Source organism: Plectropomus leopardus, chromosome 1, assembly GCF_008729295.1.
Source record: "Plectropomus leopardus isolate mb chromosome 1, YSFRI_Pleo_2.0, whole genome shotgun sequence".
In the NCBI taxonomy this organism is placed as follows: domain Eukaryota; kingdom Metazoa; phylum Chordata; class Actinopteri; order Perciformes; family Serranidae; genus Plectropomus; species Plectropomus leopardus.
This window is the reverse complement of record NC_056463.1, coordinates 41,476,408-41,503,814: the sequence shown is the minus strand read 5'-3', so window position 1 is coordinate 41,503,814 and position 27,407 is coordinate 41,476,408. Positions and strand designations below refer to the sequence as shown.

General features: G+C 41.9%; 1 pseudogene; it reads right to left on the bottom strand.

The window, feature by feature from the left end:
- Positions 1 to 9,666: 9,666 nt before the first annotated feature.
- LOC121942458 lies at positions 9,667 to 10,520 on the bottom strand (annotated as a pseudogene).
- Positions 10,521 to 27,407: the final 16,887 nt, after the last annotated feature.

The window sequence follows — 27,407 nt, the reverse complement described above, 5'->3', positions numbered from 1 at the left end:
CCAATTGTGAGCAGCCCCATTGAATGCCAGTGCATGGATTGGCTGTCACAGCTGTCAATCATGGCAGAAAATCCCCTTGTTAAAGAATTGCAAAACTCATTGAAACCAAAATTATCATTAAAAAGCGATCGCTTGAACAAACATCAGGGTGATGAGAACTACTTTCAGTTAAAGAAACCTTCCTGGAAAAATTTCTTTGGGGATTGCTTAGAGTTTTTAGTTTGGCCTATGTCCCATTCACTAACATGAAGGGGCGGGTAATTTATGACCTATACTGCAGTCAGAAACCAGGGGGTGAGCCATATAGAAAAGCTTCACTTTGGGGGAACCGTCATGTTGTCCATCTTTATATGCAGCCTATGGCTGTAACAGATGATTTGGATTGGACTGAGCTGTCCATGTAGCTGTTTTTTATGGTGCCTGCTTTAGGACTAAGGATAAAATTTAGCACGTGCGCTAATTCTGGCATATTTACATTGATGCTTACTGCTGATATGTTAATTAATGTGCACTGTCCTAACTCAATAAACTGAATAAATTAAAGTAATTATACAAAAGAGGCACATGGTAAGGAATGGGAAAAAAAAAACATATAATTCAAAATATCCCACATATTTTCAAAGGCTGCCATTATGCGAACAATGCACTGGTGGAATTAAAGAAGAAAGATAAAATCCGGACTTTCCCCCAGAACTTTCCCCTGCAAGGGGGTTTGGAGCTGTGTGAACTTTGAGTGAACTTTTAGTCATTTTAAGGTACAAACTCATCGTATTTCTTTTTCTAAACCTAACCACAGTGACTTTACTTGCCTAAAACTAAAGAAAACCAAACATTTCTTTTCCTAAACCTAACCATAGTAACTTTTTTTGCCTAAACCTGTAACTGAAGGTTAAGGACCAGTACATTCTCATCCCAACTTGTCACATAGCGCTGCTCTGTCAGTGACTTTCTGCATCTACTTATGACATTTTAGGTATCCTTCTGCGTCAGCTGTTTACACTTGGGAATTCTGCTACCGTAATGTCAACAAATGCACATGGTCGAACATGGCAACAAAGGCAGACTTTAATGATGGTTGGGGTTAGGTAATAAAGTCACAGACGTTTACGTTTAAGCAAAAGATGCACATGCTTAAGTATAGAAAACAAAAAAAAAACACACATCCACATGGTAAGTGAACTTCAGACTCTCGCATGAAAGTCAGTTGTTTGTAGGCTGCTTTTCCGGTTAGTTGTGAAAGGCGGCTTATGGCGTGCATGCAAGCACTTACAGAGAAGAGCTATTAGACAAGTTCAGAGTGAGAACGGACTGTAAGGCTGTAACATACTGTAACTCAAGGTGGGCTAATGAGCATGATGTACAAACTGCTGTGTGTGCATTTTGTGGGATATCATACATTCCATAAGAATACATAGAGCTGGCAGATGAAAATGACTTGTGTACACAAAGTGTTTCCAGGTCATTATTGAGAGCCATCAGATCACACCTGAACAACAGCACAAAACAAAAGAGAAAGCACTAAAAACTTCCCTTCTTGTCCTCTTTTCAGTTGGCAGTCGACAAAACTGCATCACAGCCATTATCCTGTGGGGAGTGAGCCAGACAGCCCAAGTCAGTATAACCATAGCATGGTCTGATCAAATTAAGTTAATGAACAGATTGTGATTGTTTTATTCAGATTTTGGTGAGTGACTGCAGACTAAGTTAGGGATAACACATCCTTCTTTATTTTACTGACCCCGAAGATGTTACCCCTCATGGCAGCAGCTCATGCTATTGTTTTGTCAAAGTTCACCATTCAAACTGAAAGAGAGAGCTAGTGTTAGAAAATTTTGCCCAGAGAACATTGAGGAGAAGCTCTGTTTTGGGGTCAGAGAGATGAAAGAGAGAAAAATAATGTGTTTATGAATTTTAACAGCATTGTGTGGAAAAACTCTAAGTTGCCTTAGTCATTAATGGATTCCAATTTTTAACAATGAAGCCATCAACTGCTGCTCATGTTGACTGGAAGCACTGTAGACTTGGGACTTGGCTTTAAATTGGACAAAACTCCTAAAAAAAAATAATTTGACTTTGGTGACACTGCCAACATAAAACAATTAATATGTTTTATTTCATAGCACTGAATCTTTCTTGACAGCAGATTAATACACATTCTCTATTGTGAGAATCTCTATCTATCTCAATAGTGCTCTACTGAGTATTTGGGGCAGCAGGTCTATGCGGGATTGAATAAAATTAAAATGTGTGTTCGGGGTGATGAAGGAACATGTCACTCAGCGCAACAGTGTAGCTCACTGATATGTTTTTAGAGGCAGCAGTGAGTTTTCTTCTGCAGGCGGTTGGTCCTTATGGCTGACTACAGAATCTGCTGACAATGACAACACCCACCAGACTTGTGTTCCTGTTGCTGACAGGCACTTTGCCCAACAGCCTGAAGGTGGGAGAGGGAGCTGCTGTCTGATACTTCTTCCAGCCAGAAGAGAGAAATGGTCTGATATAAACACGGACACAGCACCAGTTGTGCCCAAAAGTCTGCCACTCTGCATGTGGTCGTCTCACAGCCAGCAGAAAGATGCAGAAATGCAAATGTGATTATTATTGTACATCTGGCAACACTGCATAGAAGTGCAAAAAACTGCAATTCATTGACTGGCCACTTGAGGCTGGCTTCAATAGTGAGTCAACCATGTTAAAACGCACAACTTTACAGCAGCAATAAACATGTTTACAGCATAGTTTTATATAATTACCATCTATCTAGGAGTGAAATATTTCTTTAACATCATATTACATAGTGTTGAAATTAAGTGCAGGCACCATGGAAACTGCAAATGAAGAGCCAATTAGGAAAATTAGGGGAAACTGCAAATGAAAAGCCAATTAGGATCATTGTTGTGGTGGATACAGAAATTCAATGGTTCAATGGCATCATGCAATGAGCTGTGATCAATGTTACAACCCCATTGGACATAGAAAGTGGTGGACGGGTCATCTGAGCTTGGAACTTTGAGAGACCTAACCAACCTAACCAAAAGATTTGGTACCTAAACCCAAAGGTGATGCCGATGTAGCGGTTTAAATAGGGGATTTATTAATTAATTAGCAATTAATTAAAATAATTAATTAATCAATAAATCAATACCAAAATACATAACTATAATTCACAATGCTAAATTATGACTCAGCAACATGAATTGGTATAAAGATGGAGTGGAGTAATAGGACTCAACTTTGGCTATCAGGAACAATAAGTTTACATTGAAAATAAAAAAAACCTTGGCGCACCACCCATTAAAATAGAAAGAATGATAGCCCATTTTGCCTTATAAATTAATTTAGTCTCATAATTTGAAGTTTGCTTCAGAGTTCTTTTTTCCAGGTGTACAAGGACCTGACATTACATACACACATCACAAGATCAAGTGTGATGAAAGTTTTATTAAACTACTCACTACACATCAAAACTACTCCTAGAAAACTACAAATGAATGAGTTTAAGAATCAGTAGGGATAAATGATGAAACAGTGAATACAGCAAAGACACAAAGTGAATAAAATGACTAAATTAACAACAAACTCATAAATGAAGCAACAATAAAAATGAGGGGATGAAAACCAGCGAGGAACTGAATTAGGTGTGACATCTGGACTTGATCCGGTGCACTGAAATAGTGCAAGATGATCAAGCAGATAAAAAGTTAAGATTAAAGAAAAGTCAATGTCAAGCATCAATCAACAGTAGAGAGGCAACCTATCCCATAAAACATTGAAGGAAAAGATAAAAGGGGGCCTGATCTGAGAATAAACCATAATTGTATTACTGGGAAATCCTAACCTAGGTCTAACAGTTCCTATGTGTCCCTATCATTTAAGAGCATCAACCCCATAAAGGCACAGGCAAGATTGTTTCACCTTCCTCAGAAGTCTCAAGGCCAGGGAAACAGTTTGCTCTGGAAAGTTGCAGTGTGGCCTTTGTGAGGACCCTGTATGGGCAGCTCAGTTACACTCGTGTGGTCCCAGTAGCTGGCCTCAGTCGGTTTGAACCTTGCAAACTCAGCATGAGTTTGATTCCTCCATCTCTCTCTATCTCTACATGAATAGCTGGGTCGTCTTCTGACACCTTATGTGGCTGAGATGAGATCATGATGACAGCTTATCAGGCTTCATCTCATTCAAAGTCTTTCTTTGTCTCACAGTCTCTCTCGTGCAAAGTCCTCTGGTTCTAAATCATCATTTAGAACATGTGTATTACGGGCTGTTTCCAAGGTTCTCTCTTTCAAGGTAGATAAACAGCAGCTCACAGCATCTCAGCAGCACAAGCAGGCATCCCCCCCCCATCCTTCTTTGAGTAGGGGGAGGAGAAGCAAAAGCCCAAAGTCCAACAGCTCAAAACCCAAAAAGCCAAAGAGCCAAAAGACAAATTCCTTCAACTTCACTTGAGTTATAACTCCTGTGAAAAAAAGGGGTGTGGTGCTTGACCGTCAAAGTGGGAAAAAAACACTCCTTCCTTTATTACTCCTACTGTTTTCTTCCTAAAGTGTTGATAAAGTTCACTACAGGCCTTCAAATCTTCAATATCTGAAACCATGACACAGTACTAAACAGTATTAACTACATTTAACAAACATAATTAATATGTATGAAAATAAGTAAGTGTAATACTACAGTGTGTAACGGGTGAGGTGTAGACCCAGATGCAGTACACCGATTAACAGTTCTAGTTGGTAATGACGTTTATTTAAACCAACACAGAAAATGCACCAATGATGGTGAAACAGTACTGGTAATTGTCCGTTCTTTGAGCGGAACGCCCAAACAAAGTCTCTGGTGAATGGATGGTGGGAAGAAACGGAGCTTGCTGCACTCGACGCCGTCGAGGAGGAAATCCCGTCGTCCGCTGGATCGGCGACACGTGTGGAGGTACCGTCGAGGAGAGAGCAGAAGAGTGGTCGGGGACAGGCGGAGATTTCGTAGCCAGCGGAGCAGTCCGTGAATGCAGCGGTGCCGATGGGGAGCAGGCAGATGGATCGTCGGGGACAGGCGGAGGTTTCGTAACCAGCGGAGCAGTCCGTGAATGCAGCAGTGCCGATGAGGATCAGGCAGAAGGATCGTCGGGGACAGGCGGAAGGTTCGTTACCAGTGGAGCAGATCAGGAACGCCGAAGCAGAGCACGTGGTCAGGAACAAAAGGCAGGTAGGTTCTCCAGGGAGCAGGCGAGCAGAGCAGGTCGGGGACAGGCAAGGTCGGCTTCGTGTGATCAGGCAGGTAAACGCTGGAAAGTCTTGCATGCTGCGAAAGAACGATCTGGCGACGAGTGTGTGTGCTGAGAGGGCTTTTATCAGGTACTGATTGCTGATGGGCTGCAGCTGAGAGGTGAGTGAGACGAGGTGGCAGAGGAGGTAGGCGTGGCTAGCAGGTAGAGAGGGTGAGTGGAAAAACACTGGCAGAGTGGCAGGAGGTGGATGAGAGGCAGGAACCGTGACACAGTGTCAAGACACTGATATAATTAAAGCTATTTAAAGATCCTATTTGAGTAAAGGTATGCAAGTACTAGCATCAAAATTTAACAAAGTATGAAAATACTTAATATGACCAAAGGTCTATCAACAAAACCTATAATTAGAAAATCACCAATTGCATGATTAAGTCAAGTCAAGTCAAGTCAATTTTATTTATAGAGCCCATTATCACAAAACATGGTTTGCCTCAGTTTACAGCACAGTTTACGACATCCCTCTGCCCTTAGACCCTCACATCACCCAAGGAAAAACTCCCAAAAAAGAACCTCTGTAACGGGGAAACAAAAAAGGTAGAAACCTCAGGAAGAGCGGTAGTGGATGATGAGGGATCCCTCTTCCAGGATGGACAGATGTGCAATAGATGCCGTAAATAACAAATGAAATACAATCATGGCAAAAAGGAAAGAGAAAGACAGAGGGAGGAGAGGGGGAGAGAGGCACAGCAATAGTAGAAACAGATGCATGTCATATTACAATAATGATAGGTGTGAAATCATTAATTGCACTCTATGATGATGTTGAGGGTAATGAGAAGAGTCTCATGCACGTTGATAGGAGGTGTCCAAAGGCAAGATCACAGCATCGGCGCAACCAGGACCAGACCACGATCAGGGCGAGCGGGAGTATCAGTACAGCCACAGCATGAGCACAACCAAAGGCAGGGTCGCAGCATCAGCACAGCTATCACCACAGTCAGGCACAGTCAAGGTTACGGCCAGGATCCAGGAAAACTAGGAAACAAGGGAGCAGGAATGCTCCCGAGAGGCAACAGGATTAGCGTAGTGCAGTTCAACAGACCCAGGCTCTGTAATCGCGAGCCCAGGTAGTGAGAGTACCACATGGCTATTACAAATGTAAGGCTAAGCTAAACTTCTGAGGCTAAGCTAAGCTTGCAAATGGCAATGCAGTTAACAGACAGGCATGATTTTCCGATGGCGGCATTGAGAGAAGGAAAAGAAGCTCGACGTATCAAAGGAAGTCCTCCGGCAGGTTAAACCTATGTCAGCCTAACTAGGGGCTGGTCCAGACAACCTGAGCCAGCCCTAATTATAAGCTTTATCAAAGAGGAAAGTCTTAAGTCTACCCTTAAAAGTTGAAACGGTGTCTGCCTCCCTGACCGAAACTGGAAGATGGCTCCGTAGGAGAGGAGCATGGTAGCTGAAGGCCCTGGTTCCTATCCTACTTTTGGAAACTTTGGGAACCACAAGTAATCCTGCATTTTCAGAGCACAGAGATCTTGAGGGTTGGTAAGGAACTATGAGCTGCGACAGATAGGATGGAGCCTGACCATTTAGAGCTTTGTAAGTAAGGAGGAGGATTTTAAATTCATTCTTGGATTTCACAGGGAGCCAGTGCAAAGAAGCTAAAACAGGAGAAATATGATCCCTTTTCTTGCTTCCCGTTAGAAGCGGCGTTCTGCACCAGTTGGAGAGACCTAAGAGGTTTGTTGGGGCAACCAAATAATAGGGAGTTACAGTAATCCAGCCTAGAGGTGACAAATGCATGTACTAATTTTTCAGCATCTGTTTGGGATAGGATATGTCTAATTTTTGCGATGTTACGCAAGTGAAAGAAAGCCGTCCTTGAAGTTTGTTTTATATGGGAGGCAAAGGATAAATCCTGGTCAAATAAAACTCAGAGGTTCCTTACAGTTGTGCTAGAGGCCAAGGTAATGCCATCTAGAGAAATTACATTGTTGGAAAAGGAGCTTCTGAGGTGTTTTGGGCCAAGAACAATAACTTCAGTTTTGTCTGAATTCAACATCAGGAAATTACGGCTCATCCAGGCTTTTACATCCTTAAGACATGTTTGAAGTCTAGATAGCTGATCAGTTTCATCTGGTTTCATAGATAGATATAATTGCGTATCATCAGCATAACAATGGAAATTTAAGGAATGTTTTCTAATTATGTTGCCTAGAGGAAGCATATATAAAGTGAAAAGGATTGGTCCAAGCACCGAACCTTGTGGCACTCCAAAGCAGACCTTTGTATGTGCGGAGGGTTGATCATTGATGTGAACAAATTGGGAACAATCTGATAAGTATGACTTAAACCAGGCTAGTGACGTTCCTTTAAGGCCAATTAAGTTTTCCGGTCTGTGCAGTAAGATTTGATGGTCAATGGTGTCAAATGCGGTACTGAGATCTAATAGGATTAAAACAGAGACCAGACCCGTGTCAGAAGCGATAAATAAGCCGTTATTAATATTTGCAAGTACCGTCTCTGTACTATGATGAACTCTGAAGCCTGACTGAAAGTCCTCGAATAAACTATTATCTTGGAGAAAGTCACAGACTTGATGAGCAACCACTCTCTCAAGGATTTTAGAAATAAAGGGGAGATTAGATATCGGTCTATAGTTAGCTAAAATCTCAGGATCAAGAGTGGGCTTCTTTAGAAGAGGTTTAATGACAGCTACTTTACAAGACTGTGGTACATAGCCTGTTAATAAAGACACTGATTATATCTAATAAAAGTTGTCTAATAAGGGCAAAACTTCCTTAAGGAGCTTAGTTGGGATGGGGTCTATCAGGCATGTTGATGGCTTAGATGCAGAAATCAGAGTGTAGAGTCAATGAAGGTCAATGGGAGAGAAACGGTCCAAATAAATTTCAGGCCTTGCTGCCATATCCAGGCTATCTGTGTCTGGGGTCAGGTCAGGTAAGGGCAAGAGGGGATGGATTTTATCTCGAACAGTTATAATTTTATCATTAAAGAAAGTCATAAAGTCGTCACTGCTTAGGTCCAAAGGAATACAAGGCTCTATGGAGCTGTGACTCTGAGTCAACCTGGCTACAGTGTTGAAAAGAAACCTGGGATTGTTTTTGTTTTCCTCAATTAATGATGAGTAATAGTTTACCCTGGCATGGCGGAGGGCCTTCTTATACACTTGAAGACTATCCAGCCAGACTAAACGGGACACTTCCGGGTTGGTTCAATGCCAGTGTCTTTCAAATTTTCGCGATGTTTGTTTCAATTTGCGGATCTGGAGGTTAAATCAAGGAGCTAGCTTTCTTTGTTTCATTATTTTCTTCTTGAAGGGTGCAACAGTGTCGAGAGCTGATTGCAGTGAACCAGTAGCACTATCAACGAGATAGTCAATTTGAGAATGACTTAAGTTAGTAGGAGTATTCTCAGTCGCTGTAAGACATGGTAATGATGTCAGTGCAGAAGGAATCAGTTTCTTAAATTTAGCCACTGCTGAATCAGATAGACATCTAGAACAGTAACTCTTACTGAGAGGCTTGTAGTCGAGTAATAAAAAATTGAAAGTCATTAAATAATGGTCTGACAAAGCAGAAATCTCAGGAAAGACTAATAAATCTTCAATATCAATGCCGTATGCAAGGACTAGATCGAGGGTGTGATTGTAGCGGTGGGTGGGTTTATGTACACACTGACTGAAGCCAATTGAATCCAAAAGCGTGGAGAAAGCAGAACTAAGGCTGTCACTATTAATATCCATGTGAATGTTAAAATCCCCTACGATAATAATTTTGTCTGATTTAAGCACTAAACTTGATATAAGCTCAGAGAATCCAGATAGAATTCTCTGAGAAAATTAGAGTATGGGCCGGGGGCGCGGTACACTATGACAAATAGAATTGGCTGTAGAGTTTTCCAGGATGGGTGAGAAAGACTAAGACAAAGGCTTTCAAATGAACTATAGTTTAGCTTGGCCTTAGTGAGAATTGCTAAGCTTGAATCAAAAATAGCAGCGACTCCCCCTCCTCAGCCAGTGTCCCGGGCAACGTGACTATTTATATGACCAGGAAGAGTGGATTCATTCAGGCAAACGTACTCAGGACTCGGGATAAAGTCAGATCTCAGTGAGGCAGAGTAAATCTATATGGTTATCCAATATTAAATCAGTGACTAAATGAGCCTTGGTTGATAAGGATCTAACGTTCAAGAGTCTGCATTTAATTCTCCTGTTATGATGTTGTCTGACAGGAGATGAGTTAATTTTTATGAGATTTTCTTGTACAACTCCCTTTTTGTTTATTTTAGCTTAAAACAAATGAAGTGGTCGGGGGACAGACACCGTTTTTATGACATTTACATTATGGTGACTGTGCTAGAGGAAGCTCAGAGAAGCGTGCAAGACTGCGACTCTGCACCCTGGTCCCAACCCTGGGATGTCATGGCTTTGGGCGTCTAATAAACTCGGCCAGATTCCTAGAGAGTAGAGCAGCTCCATCCAAAGTGGGATGGATGCCGTTCCTCCAGATAAGACCAGGTGTGTGCCAAGCCCACATCATTTGCTGGACACCACCACGACAACCAGCGGTTGAGCGATGACATGCAGTTAAACATGTCATCACTGGTCACATTGGGGAGGGGTGCAGAGAAGATTACGGTGTCCGACATCGTCTTTGCGTATTCACACACCGACTCTGTTAATTTTAGTGACCTCAGATTGGCGTAACCGGGTGTCATTACCACCGATGTGAATAATCTTACTGTATTTACATTTAGCCTTAGCCAGCAGCTTCAAATTTGACTCGACGTCACCCGCTCTGGCCCCAGGGATACATTTGACTATGGCCATGGGTGTCACTACCTTCACGTTTCGCAAAATAGAGCTACCAATGACCAGGGTTGTGCCCTCGGCCGGTGTGTTGCTGAGCGGGGAGTACTTATTTGAATCGTGAAGGGGGGGTGGGAGGTGTACCGTGGGCTTCGGCTTATTATGCTTCGCTCGGACAGTCACACAGCCTCCAGGCTGCACGGGGGTTGCCGGGGGACGGCTAGCAGAGGTTATGCTATGTCGGTCCGCACCGGCCATAGGGGGCTTGCTAACTATCGCAGCTAAAGAGGGATTATCCACGGTGCGGAGCCGCGCTTCCAGGTCGCTAAGCCTCGCCTCCAGCACAGCAAATAAACTACACTTGTTACAGGTACCACTGTCACTGAAGGAGGTAGAGGAGTAACTAAACATCTGACACACTTAGCAGGAGAGAGCAGAAGAGGGAGAAGAGCAGGGAGAAGCCATCGCTAACCAGAGCTAATACTAAAGAAGCTAACGGGCTAACAGTGAGTGAGTGGCTGTGTGAATAAACAGGAAAAACAGCTGAGAGGAGAAGACAGCTGTGAGTGATTAAGTAAAACTTCTGTGAGTTTTCAGTCACAGACAAATAAAAAGCAGTCAAAGTAAGGAACAAGTTAAAAGATTAGCTGGGAATCGCTTGTTACAAAACAACATAGCATCTGCACACAATAGTGTAAAAGAAGAATAATTAGGAAACAGACAGAGGAGATGCATATCAAACTGTAAGTCTGAATTAAGAGTCTTTCCATTCAGTGTGTAGCACGCTGCTGTTAAGGGGTTAAGAAAGGTCACATCCCTCCACACACACACATACACACAGGCACAGCTTGTGTTTGTGAGTTTGGCCCCAAAATCGGCATGTAAACAAAGTGCCAGTTCAGTAGGTATGAGATCTCCACGCAACATTTCAAAGTACGTTTTGCTTTGCATACGAACATCAGTTAATGTGGTCCTCTCTTACAGTCTTGAGATGTGCGGGAATGTCACGTGTTGGTTGTGGAACAAAGGCATAAATTATCGGTTTCTATGATGTAGGGATCTCCTGATGTCTCCTCGAGTCTTTGCAGGAGCTCAGTTGACAGCTGCTTGCCCCAAATAAGTCGTAAGTTAACTCAAACTGTCGGTCAGGCAATAAATTCTGTCGTAATTTAGTTCTGCTTACAAGAGTCAGAATTTCAACAAGGCAGTTAGGTCCATTAGCTGACCCTGAGGTTCATCTAAGGAATCTCCAAAAGAAGTTTCGGTTTTGGGTAGGCATTTGAATATCTTCTCATCAAGTGTCCTCATCATCCACTACACAGACATAAAATGTGTTGCGAGGTCGTGGTCATTTCATATATTTCTTTGATATAACAATGACAATGAAGTTCTATGGCACAGAGAGTTTAGGTGTATCAGACTTTGAGAAACTCTACATATTGAATCATTTAGTCTTGTCATGAAAAATTAAAGTATAGAATATTGACAGCTTTAGGCAGTGAAAAGATTTGGTCAGACTTGTAACTAGGCCTTCATTTATAGTGTGTATAGTGAGACAGTTGGTAAAAGAGCTTCTGCTTTGACCTCTGTGGACATGTTTTTATTCAACCTTCTGTAAAATTGTAATCAAATGCAAAAAGCAGCATAACCTTTCAAAATACGTGGGGTATGTACGGATTTTGATGCATTACCCTTTGTGGGTATGAGAGAAAATGTTCCCAGAATAATTACTTCCTCAAACTAACATGCTAACTCTCTGGCTGGACTCTCATCTAACACTGGCCATCCGTGTATCATGCTGAGACATCATCAGGCAGGTGTTATTTGGCCATCCAAAGGCATTGAATAATTTCGCAAAAGGTTGGTCTGGCGTCAAGATCGTTCATCGAAATCACTGCGTAAGCAGTGGTTGTTTGACGACTTTGGAATGAGAATAACCTGGTTGGGTATAGTGAATTTAGAGAAAGGTCCTAGAACAATACACATTTGTTTTCAGAATACTGGGCTATTGGAACAATGGTCGATGCAATGGTACATTTTTTGTACTATTGGGGTTTCAAAATTATAAACAATGTCATGGCACCACAAATACTTAGTCATAATAATAGCTGCCACATGTTGAGAAGTCCCACCTATTGGATTTTCATGATAAACCTGTGTTTGAGCTGAGATATTTCCTCAGTATTAAGCTGCAAACACAGCTAATGAATTGAATTGCCTGTAAAACTTATTTCATCTGCTTCTCTTGATCAATGCATTCCTTCCTTCCAGCACAATGCTTTGATTATCTCTGCTTTATCTCAAACAACAAACTGTCTTGATCCAAAGCTTCACTCAAAGCATGTAATTTACTTCTCCAGAATGAGTACTCTCTCCAGGAGAAAACAATACAGCGACACAGACTTTTAATCTAGTCAATTCATCGTTAAAGCTTTAAGCGCAATACAAAAGCTTGAATATATTATGATTTTTGTGTTTAGCATGAAGGCCTGTAATTAGGTTTGGCTGGCTCCATTTTGTATCCAGGAATAAGTTTGTAAAAACCAAATTCATTGAGATTTGAATAAACTTCTAATTGAATCTTTTATCCATCATATCTTTTAAGGCAAAGCATGCAGGCATTCAGATGAATAGCAAATACTTAAATCTGATAAAAGAAAATTTGTATTCATGAGAAAGACTGTTTTTCAAACTTCAAACATTTATTGATGGATTTCAAAAGATATGATTGACAGATTGTTTGATTTTTTTTCGCTGAGATTTAAATATTTCAGCTGCAACTATAAAACCAAGCTAAATATGATTCATGGAAATTTTGAGTTATGATGTTCAGATTTAAATAAAAGCAGCTGTGGGTATTTCATTGAGATTTCTTCTGAACTGTGATTTTAAGTGCACAGTGTTGGGAGGGTTACTTTTACAACATTTTTCACTACAGATTATTAAATACATGCCCTAAAATCTTATTTGTAAAAATGCATGTGATAAAAAATCAAAAATAAGCACCATAGTCTGGATTACTTTTGGAATACTTCAAAATCGTCTTGTTAAACTCATTTCTCTGGGTCTTTCCAAAACATTTCAAAACACTACAGTGTCCTGGCTATGCTTCTCCTCCGCCAATGTTATGTGGTTGTGTAGTCAACAATTTCTCCTTGTGGATCAAGTAAATAAAGATAAAGTATTTCTGATTCTTATTCTGATAGATGCACATCACAAACCTTTTTTTTTTTTTCAATTTTAAATTATATTGATTCCCTCAGACAGAATAAGCAGCAACATTCATAATTTTAGATAAATCACTTACTTCCTCTGGAGAATAACAAAATTACAGGGCTAACATAAAATTGTATAGGTGGAAACATTAACTCAATCCAGGTAATAGACAATACAGAATGAACAGGACAGTTACATACCAGGTCATGTGCAAAAATAATAAAAGATGAAATAAGCGAAGAAAATTTATAAAATGAAATTTAAATAATACTAATAACAATAACAATAGTAGACTATCAGGGAAAAGTCAAAATTAAAAAAAACAATAATAATAATAATAATTGAAAAGGATAAAAATAAATAAATGAATACGTAAATAAATAAATATTAAGAAATAAACAAAAACGAAGAAGGAAAGAAAACAGAAGTGCTACTGATAATAACAGCCATTATATTCAAAACCTCATGACAGCAATAATAATAATAATAATGGTTTGAATTTGAATTGAAGAATAAGAATAACAATTAGCAAGTTGAGTGTTTAGTCTGGAAGGAAACAATTTCATATTTTGCTCCCTGGTCTCAACGAACAAGGAGCACTGCAAATGGTAATAGATGTATCTTGGTTTAGGTTTCCTTAATCTGTTAGAGAGGGTTCCCACAATTCTGTGTAAGTGCCCAGATTCCCATTTATTTTGTAGATCAACCGGAGGAGGCAGTTTCTGATAAGGCTAAGAACCATTCAGAGTAGGTGGGATTATTTTGCCCCCACCAATGGCTCAATACGGCCCTTTTAGCTGTAGTGAGGGCAGCCTTAAGCCAGTTTCCCCCCAAATTCTCTCATTGCCTTTAAGGCTATTCGAAAGGCATAGGGCAGGTGTGAGTGCAGCATCTATTCTAAGACACACACAAATCTTTTCCATCACCCTCTGCCAGTAGGTGTTTAATCTGGGGCAAGTGAGAAACATAGGAGTGATGTCACCTGGTTCCACTTTACATTGCCAACACAGATTTGAGAGGCACACCCCTGCTCTATACAACTTAACAGGAGTCCAGTAGAGTCTATTGAGTATTTTGAATTGGGCAAGTTTGGATCTGATATCATTCATAGGTTTCAGCATCTCTTTCAGAAGTGTGGTCCATTCATCTACTTGATAAGTTTAAGTTCTTCAAATGTTCTGAAGTTATTATTATTATCATAGAGGCGTTTAATGTCTTCAATCACCTTAGAGGGCCACTCTTTCCAGAAGAATGTCTTTCCTCCTATTTTCAGTTTAGAATTATTCTGTATTGAAGCTGGTCCTGTGTGGAAGGGAGAGGAAGTTTCTCTCTTGTGAAATGATGGCAGGTGTTCCTGGTATGAGTGATTATTGGGTTCTAAACCAAACTCTGTTTTGGCCTGGAGTCTTTTAAGTTTCATCCTTGCCCTTTTTCCAGCCCAAACCCCTAAACTCTTCTCCCTAACAGGTACAGTGAGGTGCAACCCCCACCATTTTACATAATCAAAATCAAGATGTTAGCTGCTCTCAAGGTTTTATCATGTATAAAAATTGGAGCTGATAGAAACTGCTGGAATGAAAAAGATGATTAAAAGATTTAACTCTACAAAGTTGGTTAGATCCCTCTTAGCGACATTAGTGGATGAGCCTTATAGCAGCATCTGTGTAGTCCTTCAAAACTGTCACTGTTCACATTCAGCAAAATGTTCTTCGGAAGCTAACCCATTAAATATAATAATTTGGCAATAATAAAATTGATTCAAAAATTACAGCGGTCTTGCTTACTTAAAAAAGTAAAGAGCAATATTAAAGGAGCAGATTTAGTGGCATCTAGTAGTAGGGACTGCAAATTGCAACCAGCTGAAACTTCTCCCATGTGCCAAGTGTGAACTCCTCGTGGCGATTCCAAATCAAACAAATCAAATGCACCCGGTGGTTTAAACCAGTGAAAACACTTAATAAAGCTGTTTAACTTTACAATCAGTGTTTCTCTGATGCTATTCGTTTTTCACAGACAGGCTGCTCACCTCATGCCGGCCTATGTCAGCTCACCTTTTGTCTTAAGATTTATACATTCAGGAGATTTTTAACATGAGCCGACTTATCTATAAAGGTCTTTTCCTCTCCAAAACAAACAAACAAACCAGGTAAATTGAACCAGTGAAAACACTGAATTAAGGCACCAGATTCAGGCAGCCAAGAGGGAGAAAAGAGAACTGCATGTAGTATTTTTGGATCTGGCTAACGCGTTTGGTTCAGTGCCACATAGCCTTATTTGGAGTGCTTTTGAGTATTTTAGGGTGGCAGGAATAGTTGTTATGAAAGCATATTTTCTGTCTGCTCCTCTGCAGCCTCTTCTCACACAACTCTCTCCTAATCAACCTGATTTCTTCCACCTGCAGTGCTTCCCTCTCTCTCTCCCTCTGCCTGGCTGCACCCTCGTCAGCAGTAACCACCTCCACCTGTTGCTCATTTCCTGTCCCCGCCTATATAACCTGCCCTGTGTCTCACCCTCAGTGCCAGATTGTTCTGCCTGATGAGAGACTTTCCAGCCAGCCAGCCAGCCAGCCAGCCAGCCAGCCAGCCAGCCTGCCTGCCTGCCTGCCTGTCTGCCCGCCTGCCCGCCTGCCCGCTTGCCCGCTTGCCTGCCCCGGCTCTGCCCGTCCCCGACTAACCTGCCCGGGCTTTGCCCGTCCACGACTAACCTGCCCCGGCTCTGCCCGTCCCCGACTAACCTGCCCCGGCTCTGCCCCGGTGATCCGACCTGCCTTCTCATTCTCGACACCGAGTTTGATCTGGGCCTTCCACCTTCCTGCTCCCTGAGGAGAAAAGGTACTCAGTGAGCTTGCTCTCCAGAGAGTTCCGCAATTGCTGGAGTGAATTCATCTGTGCTGCTCAACTCACCAGCTCTGCTCTCCCGGTGGGTCCCCTGCCCGAACCATGTCATTGGTTTGGCCCGTTCTGAGGTTCAGCTCGGTGGGTCACCGAAGTGGACTTTCTTCCCTTTGGACATTGTTGTGACTGTGAACTCTCGCTTTTGTGAATAAAGCCTCTGAAAGACTCTGTCAAGCCTGTGTGTTGCATTTGGGTCCAGTCACTAGCCCTGACATTTGCAGGACATTAGGTTATGTATAAGTACAGCAGATTTCACAACAGACTGGCAGAGGCTAGAGATAGGTATTATGGCAGGATGTACAATTTCATCATTGGCATTTACAATGGCGATGGAAGTAATTATCAGGACATCCAAGTGGGTTGTAGGTGGAGAGGGACATCAAAATGGGATGTGTCTTCCACCAATTAGTGGTGTATGGTTGACATGATGCTAGTTACTAGAATGGTGCCATGTACAAAGAGGCTATTAGAGAAGATAAATAAGAACCTCAAGTGGGCCAGCATGAAAATCAAGCCAAGTAAGTCTTAAAGTATCTCATTATGTAGAGAGAATGTAAATGATAGGAAATGTATCATAGATGATGAGGAAATTCCAACAATTGGGAAAAGTCAGTGAAGAGCCTAGGTCGGTGGTACAATGTGGATTTGAATGATGTTGAGCACGTTGTGCAATTTAGAAAAGATGTCGCTGAAGGACTGGATAGAATAGATGAGTCAGGGCTCCCAGGAAAGTTGAAAGTGTGGTGTTTGCAGCTTGGGTTATTTCCTTGGTTAATGTGGCCACTGTCAATCTATGAAGTCCCAGTATCTGTTGTGGAGAGAATGGAAAGGCTGGTTAGCTCATATATTAGTGGTTAGGCGCTCCCAGGTGTCTGAGTAGTGTGGCATTGTATGGGAAAGGGATACTTCAGCTGCCAGTATCTAGCTTAACAGAGGAGTTTAAGTGCACCAAGTTTACCACAAGACCGGTGTACGTGGTGAGGTGTATTATGCTCTGTTTGTATGGGTCTTATCTTGAGGTCAGAGGTCTAGGGATGATTACGTCTCTGAGTTAGATGAGTAGAATATTGATACTAGGCTTACATGACATGGACTGTGGCCCTTGGGGGTTATTTTTGTGATTAAAATACAATAGGTGAGGAATGTTCACTAATGAATGTGTAGATGCTTGTACCTATATAAGAGACATGCATGAGTTGTAAGAGAGAGATTCACATTGGTCCCGAATCTTCTCCCAGGCAGACCATGGTGCCTGGTGGATGCTGAACTTTGTTGTAATAAATTAATTCTTATGCAACCAAGTCGGTGTCAGCGGCGGTTCCTTCATCAACTACACATCATTGCTACTTAAGAAACAACGACAGTGGCGACATAATCAGGTGTTGAGAAGCTTAGCTGCAGGTATTGAGGGGAGAAGACGACACATAAATTCAGGAGGTTTTAAAAAAGAGAGTCTAGATATCCAGTTTGTACATGAGGGGGAGAAACATAGAGGCACTAAGTTAGGGAGGAGGCAGGGGTGTGGTCGCCTAGAGGGAGCTTGTGACTGGGAAATGCAGGTAGCTTTAGGAGGAAAGCTTGTTGTTCCACAGGAAATAGTCTGTACTACTTTGAGGCCTGACATAGTACTTTAGTCGGTGAGTCAATGGATCATTTATTTTATTGAGCTTACAGTTCCTTGGGAAACTTCAGTGACAGAAGCCTATGAAAGTGTGGCAAGGCGTCCGGTTGAACCGCTCACACTGACCATTTCCTTGTGGGTGGTATGGGGTAGTGCGCGATTTTACAACGCCATACAAGTTGCACAACTGCTGGAGGAGAGAGCTTTCAAAGTTACGGCCCTGGTCAGAATGTAAACGAGCGGGGACACCAAACCTGTAAAACCACTCCGACACCAAGACCTTCGCCACAGTGGCAGCAAGCTGATCCCGGGTAGGGACAGCAATGGTGTATTTACTAAAAACATCTGTCAAGACCAAGACATTCTCCATGCCATTCTGGGCAGGCTCTAGAGTGGTGTAATCGATGGCAAGGATTTCATTAGGGCGTGAAGCCAACAAATGTCCCATGAAGCCATGAGCCCTAGGATGGACATCTTTGGCCACTTGACACCTCTCACACGTCTGACAACATTGGGCCACATCAGCGGACATACCAGGCCAGTAGCAGCGGGACCGTAGGAGCGCCAGCGTTCGCGCCACTCCCTGGTGACCATGCTCCTGGTGAACTTGGGTCAAAACCTCACTTATCAACGCACTAGGCAACAACAACTGGAACACAGCTGCAGCACCATCTGAGCGAAGCACCTTACGATACAAGACACCATCTTTCTCAATGAGGCGGTCCCACTGCCGAAGCAGAACAAGTGTGGACAGGAACAGTCGTGCCCACTCCTCACGGCTGGGACGCCGCTTCTTCTTCCAAAACTCAAGCAATTCCTGTATAACAGGGTCAGTCTGTTCAGAGGCACGAAGCTCAGAGGTGGTATGCTGAGGTATAACTGCAATGGAAGCTTGGGTCACCTCAGCCTTCCTCAACCCCAAAGCTTGCTGCAACGGCTTGGGCATGGCAGTACCTGGAAGCATAGCCTCTACATCCTGGGGACCAGGTGGATGTTGACGAGAAAGAGCATCTGCATTGGCGTTACTCCTCCCCGACCGGTACTTGATCTCAAAATCAAAAGAGGCTAGCTGGGCTGCCCACCTCTGCTCAGTGGCGGCCAATTTAGCAGAGGACAAATGACTGAGGGGGTTGTTATCAGTATATACAACACACTTATTACCCAACAAGTACTCTCTAAATTTCTCCGTCATGGCCCACTTAAGGGCCAAGAACTCAAGCTTCATGGAGCTGTAGTTTACCATGTTCCTTTCTGAGGGTCTCAGGCCCCGGCTAGCATAGGCGATTGGCCTCACCTTGCCTGCCTGCACCTGAGAAAGGACTGCTCCCAAGCCACCGTGGCTTGCATCAACTTCCAGAATGAATGGGAGAGCAAAGTCTGCATATGCCAACACTGGTGCGGTGGTGAGCTTAGCCTTAAGCGTTTCAAAACTCTGCTGGCATTCATCAGTCCAACAGAAAATTATAGACAAGCATGTTAAAGGTAAAGGCTGTAAGACCATCTCCAAGCAGCTTGATGTTCCTGTGACTACAGTTGCACATATTATTCAGAAATTTAAGATCCATGGGACTGTAGCCAACCTCCCTGGACGTGGCCGCAGGAGGAAAATTGATGACAAATCAAAGAGACGGATAATACGAATGGTAACAACAGAGCCCAAACTTCTAAAGAGATTAAAGGTGAACTCCAAGCTCAAGGAACATCAGTGTCAGATTGCACCATCCGTTGTTGTTTGAGCCAAAGTGGACTTAATGGGAGACGACCAAGGAGGACACCATTGTTGAAAACAAAGCCTAAAAAAGCCAGACTGAAATTTGCCAAACTACATGTTGACAAGCCACAAAGCTTCTGGGAGAATGTCCTATGGACAGATGAGACAAAAATGGAACTTTTTGCCAAGGCACATCAGCTCTATCTTCACAGACGGAAAAATGAAGCATATCAAGAAAAGAACACTGTCCCTACTGTGAAACATGGAGGAGGCTCTGTTATATTCTGGGGCTGCTTTGCTGCATCTGGCACAGGGTGTCTTGAATCTGTGCAGGGTACAATGACATCTCAAGACTATCAAGGGATTCAAGAGAGAAATGTGCTGGCCAGTGTCAGAAAGCTTGGTCTCAGTCGCAGGTCATGGGTCTTGCAACAGGACTATGACCCAAAACACACAGCTAAAAACACCCAAGAATGGCTAAGAGGAAAACATTGGACTATTCTAAAGAGGCCTTCTATGAGCCCTGACCTAAATCCTATTGAACATCTTTGGAAGGAGCTGAAACATGCCGTCTGGAAAAGGCACCCTTCAAACCTGAGACAACTGGAGCAGTTTGCTCATGAGGAGTGGACCAAAATACCTGCTGAGAGGTGCAGAAGTCTCATTGACAGATACAGGAATCGTTTGATTGCAGTGATTGCCTCAAAAGGTTGTGCAACAAAATATTAAAAAAGTTAAGGGTACCATCATTTTTGTCCAGGCCTGTTTCATGAGTTTATTTTTTAAAATAATTCTGTTGAAGCATGGTTGAAAAGCAATGTCTGACTTTCATTGGTTAAATTTCATATAATTTTTATTTATTATTACTTTTGCCAGATTCAAGTTATTTCTGTGACCATTGTGAGTTTTTCTTTCATTAACCGAAGGGTACCAACAATTTTGTCCACGTGTGTAACTCCCATTTAACCCAAAAGGAACCAACAATAACTGAAACCAAAATAAGAGAGGGAACACTACCTCCTCTCCTGAAACAACCTAAACTTTGAACCTGCGGCACAGTGATTACAGTACAGGGTTTTTAAGCTTCAGCCATACAGTGGCATTCCTCCTCCATCTCCACCTCCTCCTTCTCCTCTTTATCCTCCTTCACTTGGAATCCTGGCTGAAGTGGCAGAGGAAAGCTCGATAATCTGCCAATTTCTGCAGACATTACCTCTTCTGGCCGGAAGGCAGGTGCCTTAATTTCCAGTAACAGGCAGTTATTACTGAACAGAGCTTCTTCAGATGGAGTACGTAATGGCCCATGGTGCTTTGGGTACTCGTCTAAGCTGCCTATTAGAGCTTAATGTGATGTACACTGCAGAGGTACAGCAGAGGAGAGGGGAGCTAAATTGGGAAGACGAAAGTGCTGCTATCTGTGTGGATTTGAGTGTGTTTAAAATTTGAGGTGGACTGAATCCATGAAGAAATTTAAATTGAATGTGATCTGCTTTTCCGCACCTCTGCCAGACATAAGGAGTGCTCATACAGGAGAGAGGAACCAAATCATGACTTGTGTACAGTTGTGTGAGGATTTCTGTTTGTAGGATTTGTGTGTATATGCATGTGTGTGTGTGTGTGTGTGTGTGTGTGTGTGTGTGTGTGTGTGTGTGTGTGTGTGCTTCAGTCTGAAATGTGAGCTAAGATTAATCCCTGAAGTCAATTTTATGACTTGCGACAAAAAAGCTTCTCTGCATAATCTGTAAGAGAAGCAGGAAGTTGTGTCATTGAGAGATCGGTTGGGGATCCTTGGTGTGGTAACAGAGCTCAGCTCCAGTTTAACCTCAAAGTACATGATGGCACACATGGTGACAAGTGTTAACAGCCAGCCAGTGAGCCACATCTACACCTCCATTTAATGCTTGGCTTTATGTGCCCGGTGTTGACTCTTTATTCACAGGCACACATCAGTAGTTTCTCATAGTTTCTTTGCACCAATATTCAAGTGTCTTGTATCTATCCAGCTCATGAAAATCCAGCCCATTCTCATTCCAAACTTGGAAAATAACAGTGGTGTATAATTGTGATGTCAAAAGCCACCTTACACGTGTAATGCCACTGGAAAACATCAGATGAAAACGCAGCTGGACAGAGCCGGTCACAGTGTTACTTAACACCGGCAAACAGCTGGACAGAACCTGTTCCTTGAACATGATATGCACATGGATGGCATCAGGTTGAAACACTGCAGGTAACAATATAAGCAGGCAACACATTCTCATCGCAATTTATCACATGGTGCCACTGATGTCAATGACCTTCTGTGTCTACTTATGCCATTGTAGGGATCCTGCTGTTTATGCTCCAGGATGCCATTACTTGGATGTCAACAACTGCACATGGTGGGATGACACATCACAGTCTGTATGTTTACATAACAGCACATGGCAACCAATGCGGGCTGTCACAATGGTTAGGGTTAGGCAACAAAGAAAGGAAGAAAGGGAAGGAAGAAACCTCAGGAAGAGCGGTAGAGGATGATGAAGGATCCCTCTTCCAGGACGGACAGACGTGCAATAGATGTCGTAAACAACAAATGGTATACAATCATGGCAAAAAGGAAAGAGAAAGAGAGAGGGGAGGAGAAGGGGCGAGAGGGGGAGAGAGGCACAGCAATAATAGAAACAGATGCATGTCATATTACAATAACGATAGGTGTGAAATTCACTACACTATCACTACAGATACCAACAACACAAAAAAATGAAAGAGACTGCCTATGATAATATCAATAAAATTACACATACCATTTCAGTGAGATGACTGTTGGGATTGGCAAAGCCTTGCACCTTTGACATATGTTGCACAGCTCTTGATGGTTGTCTTTCATTGATGTAATTAATTTTCTCTGATAAAAATCTGATGGTCTGTTCTTTAGATAAGCATCTTTTGTGAGCACATGGCATTTCAAATGAGACGGCTTCACGCACGTTGCTGTAACTGCAGCCTGATGGATATACAGAGGCATTATCCCTTGGTAATTCTAGTTTTTATGTATTTTTTGTAATAGCTGTCTACTTTGACTCAGAGTCACAGCTCTATAGAGCCCTGTATTCCTTCGGCCCTAAGCAGTGACGACTTTATGAATTTCTTTAATAATAAAATCATAACTAGAACATTAAGGTCTGCAAGAACATTAAGGTCTGCATCCAGAGGTGACTGCAATGTCCCAAGAAGAAGGTCTACCTTCTCCCAATCGGCCTTCTCCAACAAAGCCACGAAGGAATGGAATAGACTTCCGGACAATTTTAAAAACATTACAAAACATCACAGCTTCTCATGCGCAGTCAAGGACTGGATACTGAGCAATCAGACATGTCTGCACTGATGTCTCTGATATCAGGGTTGTATGCATTTTGGAGGTCTGACGTATTATTTTATACTTGTACATGTTATTTATTTTTTTATTCTGTATATTTATCTATTGTAATAATTTTTAGATTTGTACTATGTTGTCTGTCTTTTATGTGAGGACTACAGATGGAAATTAGCGCTACGCTAAATCTGGTGCAGCCATCTTTATATTCTACGAGAATATTCAATGTCTCTGCACACTGTCCTGCTAAATAAATAAATACAAATACAAATACAAATAACTATTCGAGATAAAATCCATCACCTCTTACCCTCAACTGACCTGACCCCGAACTCAGATAGCCTGAATATGGCAGCAAGGCCCGAAATTTATCTAGACCATTTCTCCCCCATTGACCTTCATCAACTCAATACTTTGGTTTCTGCATCTAAGCCATCAACATGCCTGCTAGACCCCATCCCAACTAAGCTCCTTAAGGAAGTTTTACCTTTATTAGACAACTTTTTATTAGATGTAATCAACGCGTCTTTATTGACAGGTTATGTACCCCAGTCTTTTAAAGTAGCTGTCATTAAACCTCTTCTAAAGAAGCCCACTCTCGATCCTGAGATTTTAGCTAACTATAGACCGATATCTAATCTCCCCTTTATTTCTAAAATCCTTGAGAGAGTGGTTGCTCATCAGCTCTGTGACTTTCTCCGAGACAACAGTTTATTCGAGGACTTTCAGTCAGGCTTTAGAGTTCATCATAGCACAGAGACGGCACCAGTAAAAATTAATAACGACTTATTTATCGCCTCTGACACAGGTCTGGTCTCTGTTTTAATCCTATTAGATCTCAGTGCTGCTTTTGACACCATTGACCATCAAATCTTACTGCACAGACTTGAAACCTCAATTGGCCTTAAAGGAACGTCACTAGCCTGGTTTAAGTCATACTTATCAGATTGTTCCCAATTTGTTCACATCAATGATCAACCCTCCGCACATACAAAGGTCTGCTTTGGAGTGCCACAAGGTTCGGTGCTTGGACCAATCCTTTTCACTTTATATATGCTTCCTCTAGGCAACATAATTAGAAAACATTCCTTAAATTTCCATTGTTATGCTGATGATACGCAATTATATCTATCTATGAAACCAGATGAAACTGATCAGCTATCTAGACTTCAAACATGTCTTAAAGATGTAAAATCCTGGATGAGCCATAATTTCCTGATGTTGAATTCAGACAAAACTGAAGTTATTGTTCTTGGCCCAAAACACCTCAGAAGCTCCTTTTCCGACAATGTAATTTCTCTAGATGGCATTACCCTGGCCTCTAGCACAACTGTAAGGAACCTCGGAGTTTTATTTGACCAGGATTTATCCTTTGCCTCCCATATAAAACAAACTTCAAGGATGGCTTTCTTTCACTTGCGTAACATCGCAAAAATTAGACATATCCTATCACAAACAGATGCTGAAAAATTAGCACATGCATTTGTCACCTCTAGGCTGGATTACTGTAATTCCCTATTATTTGGTTGCCCCAACAAATCTCTTAGGTCTCTCCAACTGGTGCAGAACGCTGCTGCTCGTGTTTTAACGGGAAGCAAGAAAAGGGATCATATTTCTCCTGTTTTAGCTTCTCTGCACTGGCTCCCTGTGAAATCCAGGATTGAATTTAAAATCCTCCTCCTTACTTACAAAGCTCTAAATAGTCAGGCTCCGTCTTATCTGTCACAGCTCATAGTTCCTTACCAACCCTCAAGATCACTGCGCTCTGAAAACGCAGGGTTACTTGTGGTTCCCAAAATTTCCAAAAGTAGGTTAGGAACCAGAGCCTTCAGCTACCATGCTCCTCTCCGATGGAACCATCTTCCATTTTCGGTCAGGGAGGCAGACACCGTTTCAACTTTTAAGGGTAGACTTAAGACCTTCCTCTTTGATAAAGCTTATAATTAGGGCTGGCTCAGGCTGCCTGGACCAGCCCATAGTTAGGCTGACATAAGTTTAACCTGCCGGGGGACTTCCCCTGATACGCTGAGCTCCTTTCCTTCTCTCAATGCCGCCATCAGAAATCATGCATGTCTGTTAACTGCATTGCCATGTGCAAGCTTAGCTTAGCTCTGTGATAGCCATGTGGTACTCTCACTACCTGGGGCTCGCGATTACAGAGCCCGGGTCTGTTGAACTGCACTACGCTAATCCTGTTGCCTCTCGGGAGCATTCCTGCTCCCTTGTTTCCTAGTTTCCCTGGATCCTGGCCGTAACCTTGACTGTGCCTGACCGTGGTGATAGCTGTGCTGATGCTGCAACCCTGCCTTTGGTTGTGCTCGTGCTGTGGCTGTACTGATTCTATGCCCCCCGCTCGCCCTGATCGTGGTCTGGTCCTGGTTGCGCCGATGCTGTGATCTTGCCTTTGGACAACACCCTTTCAACATATGCATGAGACTGTTATCATCTCTCTCAACATCATCATAGAGAGCAATTACTAATTTCTAATTCTCTCCCCCACCCTCTCTCCCCCTCTCTCTTTCTCTTTCCTTTTTTGCCATGATTGTATTTCATTTGCTATTTACGACATCTATTGCTCGTCTGTCCGTCCTGGAAGAGGGATCCCTCACTATCCTCTACCGCTCTTCCTGAGGTTTCTTCCTCTTTTTTTTTCCCCATTACAGGGGTTCTTTTTGGGGAGTTTTTCCTTGGGTGATGTGAGGGTCTAAGGGCAGAGGGATGTCGTACACTGTAAAGCCCTCTGAGGCAAACCATGTTTTGTGATAATGGGCTATATAAATAAAACTGACTTGACTTGACTTGACTTGACTTTACTTTATTTTTAATCTTTTGTTAATCCTATTTATATTGTGCCTGGTTATTTTCACACAGTTAAAACACACCACAAGGTCAAGATTAATGTCCCAAAAATCTCCAAGCTTCTTCTTCTTCACTTTATTGACTCTCATATTTTCACAATCCGCCCCAGAGAATTAACATAGAAATCTGAAGTTGGTCTACGTGGATCAACTTCCTGCAGTGATAGAGAGTCCGCCCGTAGCTTTTCCTCGGCCCCATTACTAATCCACTGTTAATTAACTACAATCTGCTCGTTAGCCAAATATTCCATCAAATAGCCAATGAGGTTTAGGAGAACACGCTAAAGGGAAATGCAGTGCAAATCACCTTTTCTCAACTATCACATTCAGGTGGTTTTAGAGCGGTAGCACTTTCTCTGACGTCCATTGAGTTTTATGTGACAGGTGAACAAACACATGTAAGAGCTCTTTAATGGTGTCTGTAAAATTCACTGTGATGTATGTTATGTCCAACTATGTCCACGTACTTCAGTTTAATTTAATGCTCCATTTTTAAAAACATTTTTTTTTAAACCTTCATTTATTCAGAGATAGTCCCATTGAGATTCAACATCTCTTTCTCAGGGGAGTCCTGGCCAAGACAGCAGCATGAAGAATTTCACAACGAAGAACAAAAAGACCAAGAACACAACAGCAAAAAATTTTAAACAGCAAAAACTTTAAAAAACAGTGCTGGTTCGAACAACATACAGAAGATATCCATGTGACCAAACATTGCAGCTTCTGACAGTTTTAGGTGTCAGTAGAGAAAATAAATATGAAATTTATGTAAAATGGGCTTATAAAGAAAAGTGTGCCAGTGTTCCATTCTACAGGTATGTAGAAAAGACAAACCTCTTTCTCATACAGACTGCAATGATGTATGCAGAAACCCAACAACCTGAGCTTTTTTTGTATGACAGTCAATATGATGATTAAAAGACAAATTGTTATCCAGAAAAAAAAAAAAAACAAAAACAACTGGTATTTGTAAGTTGAAACAATTCAGTCATCTTATAATTTAAAGTAACAATTTGAGTTACATCATTGGTTGTCTACCTCAACCTTGAAAAGTAATTTTGGTTTTGTTAGGGTTTAGTACAAGTCTCAATTTACAAAGATTGGTCTGAACAATATTAAAAGCAAACTGCAGCTCTGTCATGACACATGCACAAGATGAGGCAGAACTATATATAATAGTGTCATCCACATTAAAATGAATTTTTTGCATGTTTCCTTCGTTCCTGTGTCAGATCGGCACAGGAACGAAGGAAACATGCAAGTGGCCGTTTGAAAACGAAAAGAGAAAAGACAGTGGTATTTATGCAGTTGTCATGACGTAGATGGTTGGGATCAAATTCTAACATGTCAGGAAGTAAGGTTCTTCTGAAAAGTGAGTAATATGTTTGTGTTACTGCATTTGCTGGCACTGGGCCATATCAGGTATCTATGGTCAACTTACAGGCACGAAGACTTCACTATATATAGGTAGCTCTTTACTTGAGGTAGACATAGAGTCTCACACTAACTATAGAGGATGCATAATCCTAAAAAAATGCTAACAACCCTTTTTCTTTTTATCTTTTTTTTTATTTAATTTATTATTTTTGATTATTTTTTTTTTTCCTGTTTCTATTTTTATCTTTTTTAGAATTATTTTATCATGATACCTTTCTTCTACATGAACCATTAACAGAGTAACTATTAGCAACTCCTAA